The sequence below is a fragment of the Schistocerca americana genome, chromosome 5, assembly GCF_021461395.2.
Source record: "Schistocerca americana isolate TAMUIC-IGC-003095 chromosome 5, iqSchAmer2.1, whole genome shotgun sequence".
NCBI classification, from domain to species: Eukaryota; Metazoa; Arthropoda; class Insecta; order Orthoptera; family Acrididae; genus Schistocerca; species Schistocerca americana.
Window position 1 is genome coordinate 221,501,845 of NC_060123.1, and position 13,048 is coordinate 221,514,892.

A 13,048-nucleotide genomic window follows, 5' to 3' on the forward strand; every position below is an offset into this window, starting at 1 on the left:
GTGATGTAACACATGTTGCCATTGTGATTCAAACTTTGCTTAAAAGACGCTGGGAAATATTGTACAATTGAAGGTCGAGGCGGCCGGAAGAGGCTGCAGACTGTTAACACGTCTCGCACGACGCGCAGACCGAGTTGCCGTGCTCTATGCAGCATGCATGGCCTACACTACGTAGGTAAATCCTCATTTCCCAGCGTCTTTTAAGCAAAGTTTGAATCACAATAGCAACATGCGTTACATCACTATAAGCGTCTTTTCAAGAGCGTTCGAATGATGGTAAAAAAAAGTACAGCGTGCCATTTAAAAAACATGAACTTGCCTCATTATCTCGGTCAATATAAACGTTGTGATTATTGTGCATGTACCAAAGTATGTGCCCCATAGTCGGTTTTGATTCGCCGAACACCGCTTGTCGATACGTGCAATCGCACCCGGAAAAAAGTGGGTGTTACGTCTTACGCGACTCACCCTGTATAAAGGAGACTGACATTGCCACGTATGTCTTGTAAATAATTGTTCACGCTTATTGCATGAAAGGTGACTAGGTGTCTGTATATAAAAACGGCGTAATGGATGATTACCTCTACTAGTAGAGATTGGAACGCCAGTGGAGATGAAACGGCAGGCAGAACTCAATCTCTGGGTGGAAGGCCCGCACAGGTGTTGGTCCTGCTTAAACACAGTAAGTAGCTAGACGGACGTCGTGGCACCTGAGCTCTGGAGCACAACAGGGTGACGGCCGGCTGCCATGGTAGTAGGGACGAAAGGATAACCGGATAATACTTCCGAACGCTGAAAATCTTGGATGCAGGTGAGAGGAACGAAGAAGCAGCACCTCGAGGTTCGTCTGAGCAGTTACCAGCGGGCTCACGTGCATGCGCAGAGGTGAAGTCGCGTATGAGCAGCGCTTTCACCCGCTTTGTGGCTACTTGAAGTGGCGCTGCTTGCTGTATGAGTAGCAGCAAGCTGCCAGACGCGACCCGGAAAAATTTTCCGGCGCGCTGCCAGATTCGCGCATGCGCAGAGCAAGCTGAGTTATAGTGGGGGGAGGGGGAGGGGCCTTCTCCACGTGACCCGTGTATATTTTTCGTCATATTGCTGTCCTGTCTTCGTTTACAGCTCCCACGTCAAATGCAAACAAAACAGATTTCTGTGGCCGGGAGCCATCAAGTGAATTAATATACATTCTCATAATCATGAAAGACCAAAATAAGTTAGTAGTTTCAATTTTCTGATTTTATATTTTTCCACGTTATTAGCAATGAACCATTACTGTCTATTTCTGTCAGTTTTGTAGAGAAATTTGCTTCTATTAATTTTTTCCCCTCAGACAGTTAGTTTATTTGAAACGAAGTGTTTCTTCCGCACTATTGGCTACTTTCAACTTCGTTCAATTTCAATTGCAAATTTTCATTTTCTGGGACGAATGACATTATACCATAATAAAGAACCAAACATGAGAATACAGTACTGGACCCCCAAGAAAATTGGTATCACGAAAACCACATAGAAAAGCTGAATATCAGGTACTTCACAGTGCATCTGGACATAGAAATGTGCAATTAGAGCGGAATGAAGCATTTTAGTACGGTTTATGAAATTCCGATGCTGCTGGAGTAGTCTCTGATGTCCTGTTCCTTTCATGACACTGTAAGATCTCTTAATGCTATATACGTACGAACATTCGTAAACATTGAATTGAAGCTGACTAAGTAGGCAAATTTGGTCAGTAGTTTTGAACTAAATATTTTGTTTCAAATACACTCCTGGAAATGGAAAAAAGAACACATTGACACCGGTGTGTCAGACCCACCATACTTGCTCCGGACACTGCGAGAGGGCTGTACAAGCAATGATCACACGCACGGCACAGCGGACACACCAGGAACCGCGGTGTTGGCCGTCGAATGGCGCTAGCTGCGCAGCATTTGTGCACCGCCGCCGTCAGTGTCAGCCAGTTTGCCGTGGCATACGGAGCTCCATCGCAGTCTTTAACACTGGTAGCATGCCGCGACAGTGGGCATGCGGGAGGCCGGGTGGACGTACCGCCGAATTGCTCAACACGTGGGGCGTGAGGTCTCCACAGTACATCGATGTTGTCGCCAGTGGTCGGCGGAAGGTGCACGTGCCCGTCGACCAGGGACCGGACCGCAGCGACGCACGGATGCACGCCGAGACCGTAGGATCCTACGCAGTGCCGTAGGGGACCGCACCGCCACTTCCCAGCATATTAGGGACACTGTTGCTCCTGGGGTATCGACGAGGACCATTCGCAACCGTCTCCATGAAGCTGGGCTACGGTCCCGCACACCGTTAGGCCGTCTTCCGCTCACGCCCCAACATCGTGCAGCCCGCCTCCAGTGTCGTCGCGACAGGCGTGAATGGAGGGACGAATGGAGACGTGTCGTCTTCAGCGATGAGAGTCGCTTCTGCCTTGGTGCCAATGATGGTCGTATGCGTGTTTGGCGCCGTGCAGGTGAGCGCCACAATCAGGACTCCATACGACCGAGGCACACAGGGCCAACACCCGTCATCATGGTGTGGGGAGCGATCTCCTACACTGGCCGTACACCACTGGTGATCGTCGAGGGGACACTGAATAGTGCACGGTACATCCAAACCGTCATCGAACCCATCGTTCTACCATTCCTAGACCGGCAAGGGAACTTGCTGTTCCAACAGGACAATGCATGTCCGCATGTATCCCGTGCCACCCAGCGTGCTCTAGAAGGTGTAAGTCAACTACCCTGGCCAGCAAGATCTCCGGATCTGTCCCCCATTGAGCATGTTTGGGACTGGATGAAGCGTCGTCTCACGCGGTCTGCACGTCCAGCACGAACGCTGGTCCAACTGAGGCGCCAGGTGGAAATGGCATGGCAAGCCGTTCCGCAGGACTACATCCAGCATCTCTACGATCGTCTCCATGGGAGAATAGCAGCCTGCATTGCTGCGAAAGGTGGATATACACTGTACTAGTGCCGACATTGTGCATGCTCTGTTGCCTGTGTCTATGTGCCTGTGGTTCTGTCAGTGTGATCATGTGATGTATCTGACCCCAGGAATGTGTCAATAAAGTTTCCCCTTCCTGGGACAATGAATTCACGGTGTTCTTATTTCACTTTCCAGGAGTGTATATTGACAGCTGTGGCAAAAAATGGTTCAAATGGCTCTGAGCACTATGGGACTTAACATCAATGGTCATCAGTCCCCTAGAACTTAGAACTACTTAAACCTAACTAACCTAAGGACATCACACAACACCCAGTCATCACGAGGCAGAGAAAATCCCTGACCCCGCCGGGAATCGAACCCGGGAACCCGGGCGTGCGAAGCGAGAACGCTACCGCACGACCACGTGCTGCGGACGCAGCTGTGGCAGAATTTTACAAATCTGCCTTCTGTGAAACAGTGTTTTTCTATCACAAGGCACTTGTTTAATACTTCCTCTAGGCCCGAAGTTATTTCTTAATTTGTTCATATGGTTCAAATGACTCTGAGCACTATGGGACTTACATCTGTGGTCATCAGTCCCCTAGAACTTAGAACTACTTAAACCTAACTAACCTAATGACATCACACACATCCATGCCCGAGGCAGGATTCGAACCTGCAACCGTAACGGTCACGCGGTTCCAGACTGAAGCGCCTAGAACCACACGGCCACACCGGCCGGCTTCTCAATTTGTGCTTACATCTCAAATTTATAGAATGCCATTCTATGCTAAATTGTAGACTGGCAGCATACCGTGTTTTATCATTTTAACTCCCCACATGGCTTTATATTTATTCCTAGAGTAGAATATAAAGTGTCAGCTGTAGTTTCTTTGCCTCACAGACAACCTTGTTAACTTTTTACACATTTTGAAATAGTCATGAAACTTATTGTCCTTTATTCTAGTGTAAGCTACACAAGAAACTGTTTTTTTTTTCAAGAAATTTGTAGTCCATCTTACTAGATTTTTGCAGTGCTGCGTAGATGTAAACCTGATTGGAAATGCTACGTAACAGTATTGCAGAGAACGAACAAAAAAAATCTGGAAAAGTCACCACATAGCAAAATGTTATGGTACTTTGAGCTGTGAAGTCTAGTTTTGAAATGAGTAACACGCCAAAAATTGCTTCCTTATTTGCATTCCTTAGCTGGGTAGAATTGATAAAATAATTGCTCCAGGTACAACTACCTAGGTCGTCACAACAACATGCCGCAGGGCTGCACGTGGTCACGTGATGCCCCACCACGCACGAAATTCCACGCAGAAATGCGATAAAAGCGTATGAGCAGAGCAAGCACCAAGCACGGGCTGTCTATGTCATCGTAGTTGCGCATGCGCAGTACAGCCTGTTGTCTGGTGCTGTCTGCAACTGCTCAAACGAGCCTTCGGAAACCACGTAGGCTGGGTTATTTCCAAGGATTTTTACTCGGAAGCGAACCATTGTACGAGTATTGGTTTTTCCTCGCAAACTTTCCGCACTGGACGACAAAAGACGAAAATATGGTTGGTCGGCGTTCGGAAGAATCTGTAGAGAGGGAGAATACTCCGTGGTTTCGGGAATATGATTCGTTTTCGGAATTACGATGGTTGGGAGCCGAGCCTTGCTGGGAAGCCAGCGGTGGAGAGACGTGGTCTTCAGTTGCGAGCGCCCGTGTGTGACGGACGCTCGATATCAGCTTTGTTGGTACAGACGGACTTGCTGTCTTTGCTCTCAGGAGAGTTTATAGTTAGAACAGTTAGGCACTGTACTGTTGCGAACCTGTACGATTCTGGACTTCACCTCCAGGTTGGAAATCGTCGTTGAGCACGCAGCGTTCAGTAATTAAGACCACTTCAAAAATGGTTCAAATGGCTCTGAGCACTATGGGACTTAACATCTGTGGTCATCAGTCCCCTAGAACTTAGAACTACTTAAACCTAACTAACCTAAGGACATCACACACATCCATGCCCGAGGCAGGATTCGAACCTGCGACCGTAGTAGTCGCGCGGTTCCGGACTGAGCGCCTGAACCGCTAGACCACCGCGGCCGGCTAAGACCACTTCCTTTGCCTATACTTACGTTGAGACGTTATCTGAACCCCGTCCTTGTGGCTGGGAGTTCTCGTTTCTCATCTGTAGAAGACAGAGAGGAGAAGACAGTATTAGAGTATATTAGTCAGGGGACCGCCTTCTGCCGTCCTAGTGTTTGAAAGAGTTTACTTGTGGCTGGAGTTCTTCCATCGTCGCAGACGAGTACGAGAACCATCACTTCAACGCACCGGGCGCAGTACATACGGTGATATCGCAAATTGCTGCGGCTTATTAGGACTATAAAAGCTAAACAGCTGTGATCACGTTAGTTTATTTCCACTGAGGTTCCACACCACCGTAGATCATCTTTCAATGTAGTGTCTTCTAGTGTTTGGTACGCAGATGATGTCAGTCATTTAACGTTATTGATATTAGATCGCGCAGTCATAATAAGGGGCAGAGTTGGGCAATTGATTAGTAGTCTTACTTAGGAAATGTAAACTTTGTAATATAAAGGTTTTTTTAATCTACAATAAATATACAAGCAGGAGAAACGTTTATCATTTAGTAGGATTTAGTTGCCTTCATCATTCACTTATGTTTAGATTGTAATTTATAGAATTAATAGATCCTGAGATCTGCTTAGGGGGTAATCAGACAGGGCCAAATCTTCATTTCAGCCTTTATTATTCTCTGTTGCGCACATTCATTTTACGCCCGCCTGGAGTAGCATCTTGGAAAGTCCCCTACAGAAATATTGAGCCATGCTGCCTCTATAGGCGTCTATAATTGCGAAAGTGTTGCCGGTGCAGCCTGTTGTGTACGAACTGATCTCTCAATTATGTCCCATAAATTTTCGATGGGATTCATATCAGACGATCTGACTGGCCAGATCATTCGCTCGAATTGTCCTGAATGTTTTCAAACCAGTCGTGAACAACTGTCGCCCGGTTACATCGCTCACAGTCATTCATAAAAATTCTATAGTTGTTTGGTAACATGAAGTCCATGACTGGCTGCAAATGCTCTCCAAGTAGCCGAACATAACCATTCCTGTGATTCTTGAGTTTCTCCCGGCGTATTTGATAATCAAAATATCCACGGGTGTGCTGCCGGTCTATAGAGTCCAACGGGCACAATATTTCGGCGATCATACATGTCGCCATCATCAGGTGAACTGACGGACTGAGCTCCTGTGAACGTGCCGGCACGGAGATCCGTACGCTATGGCTGCTCAGAGGGAACTGGGTTCGGTCGCGGCGGCGGCCGATTTAAATACCCTCCGCCCGCGGCGCGCTCCCTCCGCCGTCCGCGGCCCGCGCCACGGTCGCGCGGTGGAACAGGTTGCGACGGGGTCTGAGATGACGTCGGTGTGATGGCCGACGGGAATATTAAGTCCTTATGTGGTAAATGCCCTCATCACATCCGTAATTCCGTGGATTTTGTTAAACGCCTTGATAGCTTCAGGTTGGATGAGTCAGACATCATGGTGAGTTTTGACGTCGTTTCCTTGTTTACGAGGGTACCCCTGCGAGAGTCACTAGAATTGATTAGTCAGAAGTTTGACGAGAAGACCACTGAACTTTTTAGGCATGTCTTGACTTCCACATATTTTCTTTTTAATGGACAATACTACGAACAAACGGAGGGAGTCGCCATGGGTAGCCCACTCTCACCGGTGGTAGCGAATTTGTACATGGAGAACTTCGAGGAGGAAGCCCTGTCGTCATTCGTATGGAAACCTACTTGCTTTTTCCGTTACGTGGACGAAACGTTCGTCCTCTGGCCACATGGTATGGATAAACTCCTTGACTTCCTTACACATCTAAACTCCATACACCCCAACATCAAATTCACTATGGAGACTGAAACGGAGGGTAAATTACCTTTCCTTGACGTCTTGGTCAAGAGAAGGGCTGACGGCACCCTAGGTCATGGGGTGTATCGGAAGACAACGCACACTGATCTGTATTTGCACGCAGACAGCTGCCACCACCCTTCACAGAGGAAATTCTAGTACATAGGGCGCGCACTATCTCTGACGCAGAGAGTCTACCCCAGGAATTGGAACACCTGAGAACTTTATTTCGAAAAAATGGGTACTCAGAGTGGCAGATTCAACGTGCTCTCCGCCCAACCACTGCAGCACAACCTGTTGAGATGGATGAAGTCACGAGGGAGGAGGTAGGCACTGCATTTATTCCATACACAGGCGCACTCTCGGGGAAAATCGCCCGCATTCTGAAGAAACACCGGGTCGGAACTGTGTTTTGTCCTCCAAATAAAACTCGTGCACTGGTGGGGAGCGCCAAAGACGACCTCGGTTTGAGGAAGGCCGGCGTGTACCAGATTCCGTGTCAATGTGGCAAGTCGTATATTGGTCAGACGATGCGTACCGTCGAGGATCGATGCCGTGAACACCAGAGGCACACTCGACTGATGTATCCGAGCAAGTCGGCGGTCGCTGAACGTTGCTTGTCGGAAAATCACGCCATGGAGTATGACCGCACGAGGATTCTGGTACAGACGTCGAGATACTGGGACAGCGTTGTTAGAGAGGCCATCGAAATTCGCACCAATTACGACCTCATAAACCGTGACTGTGGCTATAACCTTAGCAGGGCTTGGGAACCAGCGATTGGGTTAATCAAGAGTAAATCGAGAAAACGTATAGTTGTGACGACCACGGCGGACAGAGCCATCACACCGACGTCATCTCAGACGCCGTCGCAATCTGTTCCACCACGCGACCGTGGCGAAGGCCGCGGACGGCGGAGGGAGCGCGCCGCGGGCGGAGGGTATTTAAATCGGCCGCCGCCGCGACCGAACCCAGTTCCCTCTGAGCAGCCATAGCGTACGGATCTCCGTGCCGGCACGTTCACAGGAGCTCAGTCCGTCAGATCACCTGATGATGGCGACATGTATGATCGCCGAAATATTGTGCACGTTGGACACTATAGACCGGCAGCACACCAGTGGATATTTTGATAACCATTACTGTCAATGATCGGTTCAGTGGGACTCAGTCCATTCCTTATAAAAACAGCCCACATCATTATAGAGCCACCACCAGCTTGCGAATTGTTGACAAACCTAGGTCAATGGCTTCAAGGGGGCTGCGTGACACTCGAACCTTACCACCAACTGTTACCAATGAAATCGGGATTGATCTGACCGGATGACGGTTTTCCACTCGTTTAAGGTCCAACCGGTACGAGCCCAGGAGAGATGCTGCAACGATGTAATGATGTTGTGCTGCTGGCAAAGGTACTCGCATCGGCCGTCTGTTCAAATGGTTCAAATGGCTCTGAGCACTATGGGACTTAACTTATGAGGTCATCAGTCCCCTAGAACTTAGAACTACTTAAACCTAAGTAACCTAAGGACATCACACACATCCATACCCGAGGCAGGATTCGAACCTGCGACCGTAGCGGTCGCGCGGTTCCAGACTGTAGCGCCTAGAACCGCTCGGCCACACAGGCCGGCGTCCGTCTATTGCCATAGCCCATTACGCCAAATATCACCGCACTGTCGGAATGGATACGTCTGTCCTACAACCCAAATTGATTTCTGCTGTTATTTCAAGCAGTGTTGCTTGTCTGTTGACACTGACAATTTTACACAAAACACCGCTGCTCTCGATCGTTAAGTGAAGGCCGTCGGCCACTGCGTTGTTCATGGTGAGGGGTAACGCATGAAATTTTGTATGATCAGTACACTCCTGACACTGTAGATCCCGGAATAGTGTATTACGTAAGATTTCGGAAATGGAATGTCCCACTGCCTTTCTGCGTTCGAAGTCCGTTAATTCCCGACGTTTGGCCATAATCGCGCTGCAAACTTTTTCACGCGAATCACCTGAGCACAAATGACAGGTCCGCCATTTTATACGAGGGTCGTCCACAAAGTAAGGTCCGTTTCTACACTCCTGGAAATGGAAAAAAAGAACACATTGACACCGGTGTGTCAGACCCACCATACTTGCTCCGGACACTGCGAGAGGGCTGTACAAGCAATGATCACACGCACGGCACAGCGGACACACCAGGAACCGCGGTGTTGGCCGTCGAATGGCGCTAGCTGCGCAGCATTTGTGCACCGCCGCCGTCAGTGTCAGCCAGTTTGCCGTGACATCCGGAGCTCCATCGCAGTCTTTAACACTGGTAGCATGCCGCGACAGCGTGGACGTGAACCGTATGTGCAGTTGACGGACTTTGAGCGAGGGCGTATAGTGGGCATGCGGGAGGCCGGGTGGACGTACCGCCGAATTGCTCAACACGTGGGGCGTGAGGTCTCCACAGTGCACCGATGTTGTCGCCAGTGGTCGGCGGAAGGTGCACGTGCCCATCGACCTGGGACCGGACCGCAGCGACCCACGGATGCACGCCAAGAGTGAGTGAGTAATCTTAAGGGACTTAACTGCTAAGGTCATCAGTCCCTAAGCTTACACACTACTTAACCTAAATTATCCTAAGGACAAACACACACACCCATGCCCGAGGGAGGATTCGAACCTCCGCTGGGACCAGCCGTACAGTCCATGACTGCAGCGCCTGAGACCGCTCGGCTAATCCCGCGCGGCATGCACGCCAAGACCGTAGGATCCTACGCAGTGCCGTAGGGGACCGCACCGCCACTTCCCAGCAAATTAGGGACACTGTTGCTCCTGGGGTATCGGCGAGGACCATTCGCAACCGTCTCCATGAAGCTGGGCTACGGTCCCGCACACCGTTAGGCCGTCTTCCGCTCACGCCCCAACATCGTGCAGCCCGCCTCCAGTGTCGTCGCGACAGGCGTGAATGGAGGGACGAATGGAGACGTGTCGTCTGCAGCGATGAGAGTCGCTTCTGCCTTGGTGCCAATGATGGTCGTATGCGTGTTTGGCGCCGTGCAGGTGAGCGCCACAATCAGGACTCCATACGTCCGAGGCACACAGGGCCAACACCCGTCATCATGGTGTGGGGAGCGATCTCCTACACTGGCCGTACACCACTGGTGATCGTCGAGGGGACACTGAATAGTGCACGGTACATCCAAACCGTCATCGAACCCATCGTTCTACCATTCCTAGACCGGCAAGGGAACTTGCTGTTCCAACAGGACAATGCACGTCCGCATGTATCCCGTGCCACCCAACGTGCTCTAGAAGGTGTAAGTCAACTACCCTGGCCAGCAAGATCTCCGGATCTGTCCCCCATTGAGCGTGTTTGGGACTGGATGAAGCGTCGTCTCACGCGGTCTGCACGTCCAGCACGAACGCTGGTCCAACTGAGGCGCCAGGTGGAAATGGCATGGCAAGCCGTTCCACAGGACTACATCCAGCATCTCTACGATCGTCTCCATGGGAGAATAGCAGCCTGCATTGCTGCGAAAGGTGGATATACACTGTACTAGTGCCGACATTGTGCATGCTCTGTTGCCTGTGTCTATGTGCCTGTGGTTCTGTCAGTGTGATCATGTGATGTATCTGACCCCAGGAATGTGTCAATAAAGTTTCCCCTTCCTGGGACAATGAATTCACGGTGTTCTTATTTCAATTTCCAGGAGTGTATTTCTATCCGCGGCAGCGCTACGATCGCAGTTCCGAGCATGCGCGGCAGTTACTCTGACTCAAGGAGAAGACATGTACGCCATTTTCAGATCGCTGCTACCGACATGTGCTTTGCAGTGCTTCTTTATAATGTCAGCCGTAATTGAAAAAGCCGCCGCGTGTGAAATCAGATCTGTGATTCGTTTTCTAAATGCAAAGAAAGTTAATCCAAAGGAAACTCATCGGCAAATCTGCGAGGTTTACGGACAAAATGCTATGAGTGAAACAGTGGTTAGAAGAGGGGTCACTCTGTTCAATGAAGGACGTGATCAAGTGCACGATGAAGAACGAAGTGGACGCCCGTCTGTGGTTACTGATGAACTGGTTCACATAACTGAAAAGAAGATTAAGCACAACCGTAAGTTTACACTTAGTGCCCTTGCTATGCAAGTTCCGCAAATCTCACGATCACTAATTCATTAAATTGTTATGAAAAACCGAAAACTTTGCTCACGTTGGGTACCTAAAATCCTTGCCCGCATCTCGTGGTCGTGCGGTAGCGTTCTCGCTTCCCACGCCCGGGTTCCCGGGTTCGATTCCCGGCGGGGTAAGGGATTTTCTCTGCATCGTGATGGCTGGGTGTTGTGTGCTGTCCTTAGGTTAGTTAGGTTTAAGTAGTTCTAAGTTCTAGGGGACTGTTGACCATAGATGTTAAGCCCCATAGTGCTCAGAGCCATTTGAACCTAAAATTCTTAATGAAGAAAACAAAAAACAACGGATGGGCAGTGCACTTTAGTTTTTGACACGCTACAATGAAGAAGGCGATGGTTTTCTTTCTTGGAGAGTGACGGCGGATGAAACTTGGGTATCGGGACGCGTTTGATCATCCTCCGTACAGCCCGGACCTCGGTTCTAGCGACTTTCGTATTCTCTTACAGCTAAAATCTGTCCTTGGTGGACTTCAACGATGATGACGGACTGAAGGAACATGTTACCACAAGGTTGAATACACAGGCGGCAACCGTCAATGATGAAGGCATACAAAAACTTGTACCACGCTATGACAAGTGCCTACAAAATTCCGGAAGCTATGTGGAAAAGTAGTTTAACAGTTGTAGATTTTTTTACAATAAATATTTTTTCTGTACCTGTGATTTATATAACCAAACGGAACTTAACTTTGGGGACGTACCTCGTATGTTGCATAATCGGATACTATCACCATCTGTAATGTGCGTCTCGCTATTCCACGTCTTTCGTCACCTCTGTGTGTGTTTCAAGGCATTTGCATTTGTAAATATTATCTGAGTTGCTGTAATTACAGCAAAATCTATACGAAGGGTACTCATAAAGTTTTAACTATCACATCAGAAAAATAAAGTTACGTAATTAATTTCGCTTATTTTGAAGCACATTTCTGCTCTCCTGGTACACACCGATATTCATGTGACACAGGACTCGCTTTATCGATCGCATGTGCCTTATTGTAGGCTTCTCAACCAGTGTGGTATTGTAACGAGATGCACGGATTTCTGTGTGTACCAAGACCGTAGCTATGTATTTTCAAACAAACAAACAAAACTGATTACGTAACTTTATTTTCTGAGGTGGTAATTAAAACTTAACGACTACACATGATAATGGTTGTAATTTTATTTTTCGAAGTGGTAGTTAAAACTTCCATGATAATGCTTACCTTTACCAACATGTAAAGCACACACTCCGTCTTCAGGCCACAAGTGGCCCATCGGAACCATCCGACCGCCGTGTCATCCACAGCTGAGAATGCGGATAGGAGGGGCGTGTGGTCAGCACACCGCTCTCCCAGTCGTTTTGATTTTTTTCTTTGACCGGAGCCGCTACTATTCGGTCGAATAGCTCCTCAATTGGTATCAGAAGGCTGAGTGCACCCCGAAAAATGGCAACAGCGCATGTGGACCCGCATGGTCACCCATCCAAATGCCGACCACGCCCGACAGCGCTTAACTTCGGTGTTCTGACAGGAACCGGTGTATCCACTGCGGCAAGGCCATTGCCTTACCAACATGTACCAGGTAAAAATCTCTTTAAGGTACTCTGTCTCACGAAAAAGTGGAGCATCCAGAAGACCTGCTTGGATGTCAGCGCAACTTGGTACACATACACTCTGTAGGTGGATATGTAAAAGTTTGGTGTTCCAATTCTCCGTCACAAAATGGCCACTGGAGCGCATTAGTATTGTTCATGTTTAGTGTCGTTACCACGCTTGGTGGTGCATATCATAGGCGTGAGCAGCGTTACCAGAACCTGACATAGTTTGAAAGCCATCTCATTGTGAGTCTCCATTTGGTCGGCTGGTCGAACGGTGGAATATCTAGATTTGTGGGGCATTCAGATCTAACAGAAGTCCCACCTTGGCCTGCATGAGGACAGTCATACTCGTGGTAAAGGTCCCGTCGACCACGACTGACCACTACAAGGAAAGAGCACCGTATGTGAAGCAAGCACATTGAATTCCCACACATCTGAG

The 13,048-nt window shown here is 48.9% G+C and overlaps 1 pseudogene; it reads right to left on the minus strand.

Moving 5' to 3' along the window:
• Positions 1 to 12,458: 12,458 nt before the first annotated feature.
• Positions 12,459 to 12,576, minus strand: LOC124617284 (annotated as a pseudogene).
• Positions 12,577 to 13,048: the final 472 nt, after the last annotated feature.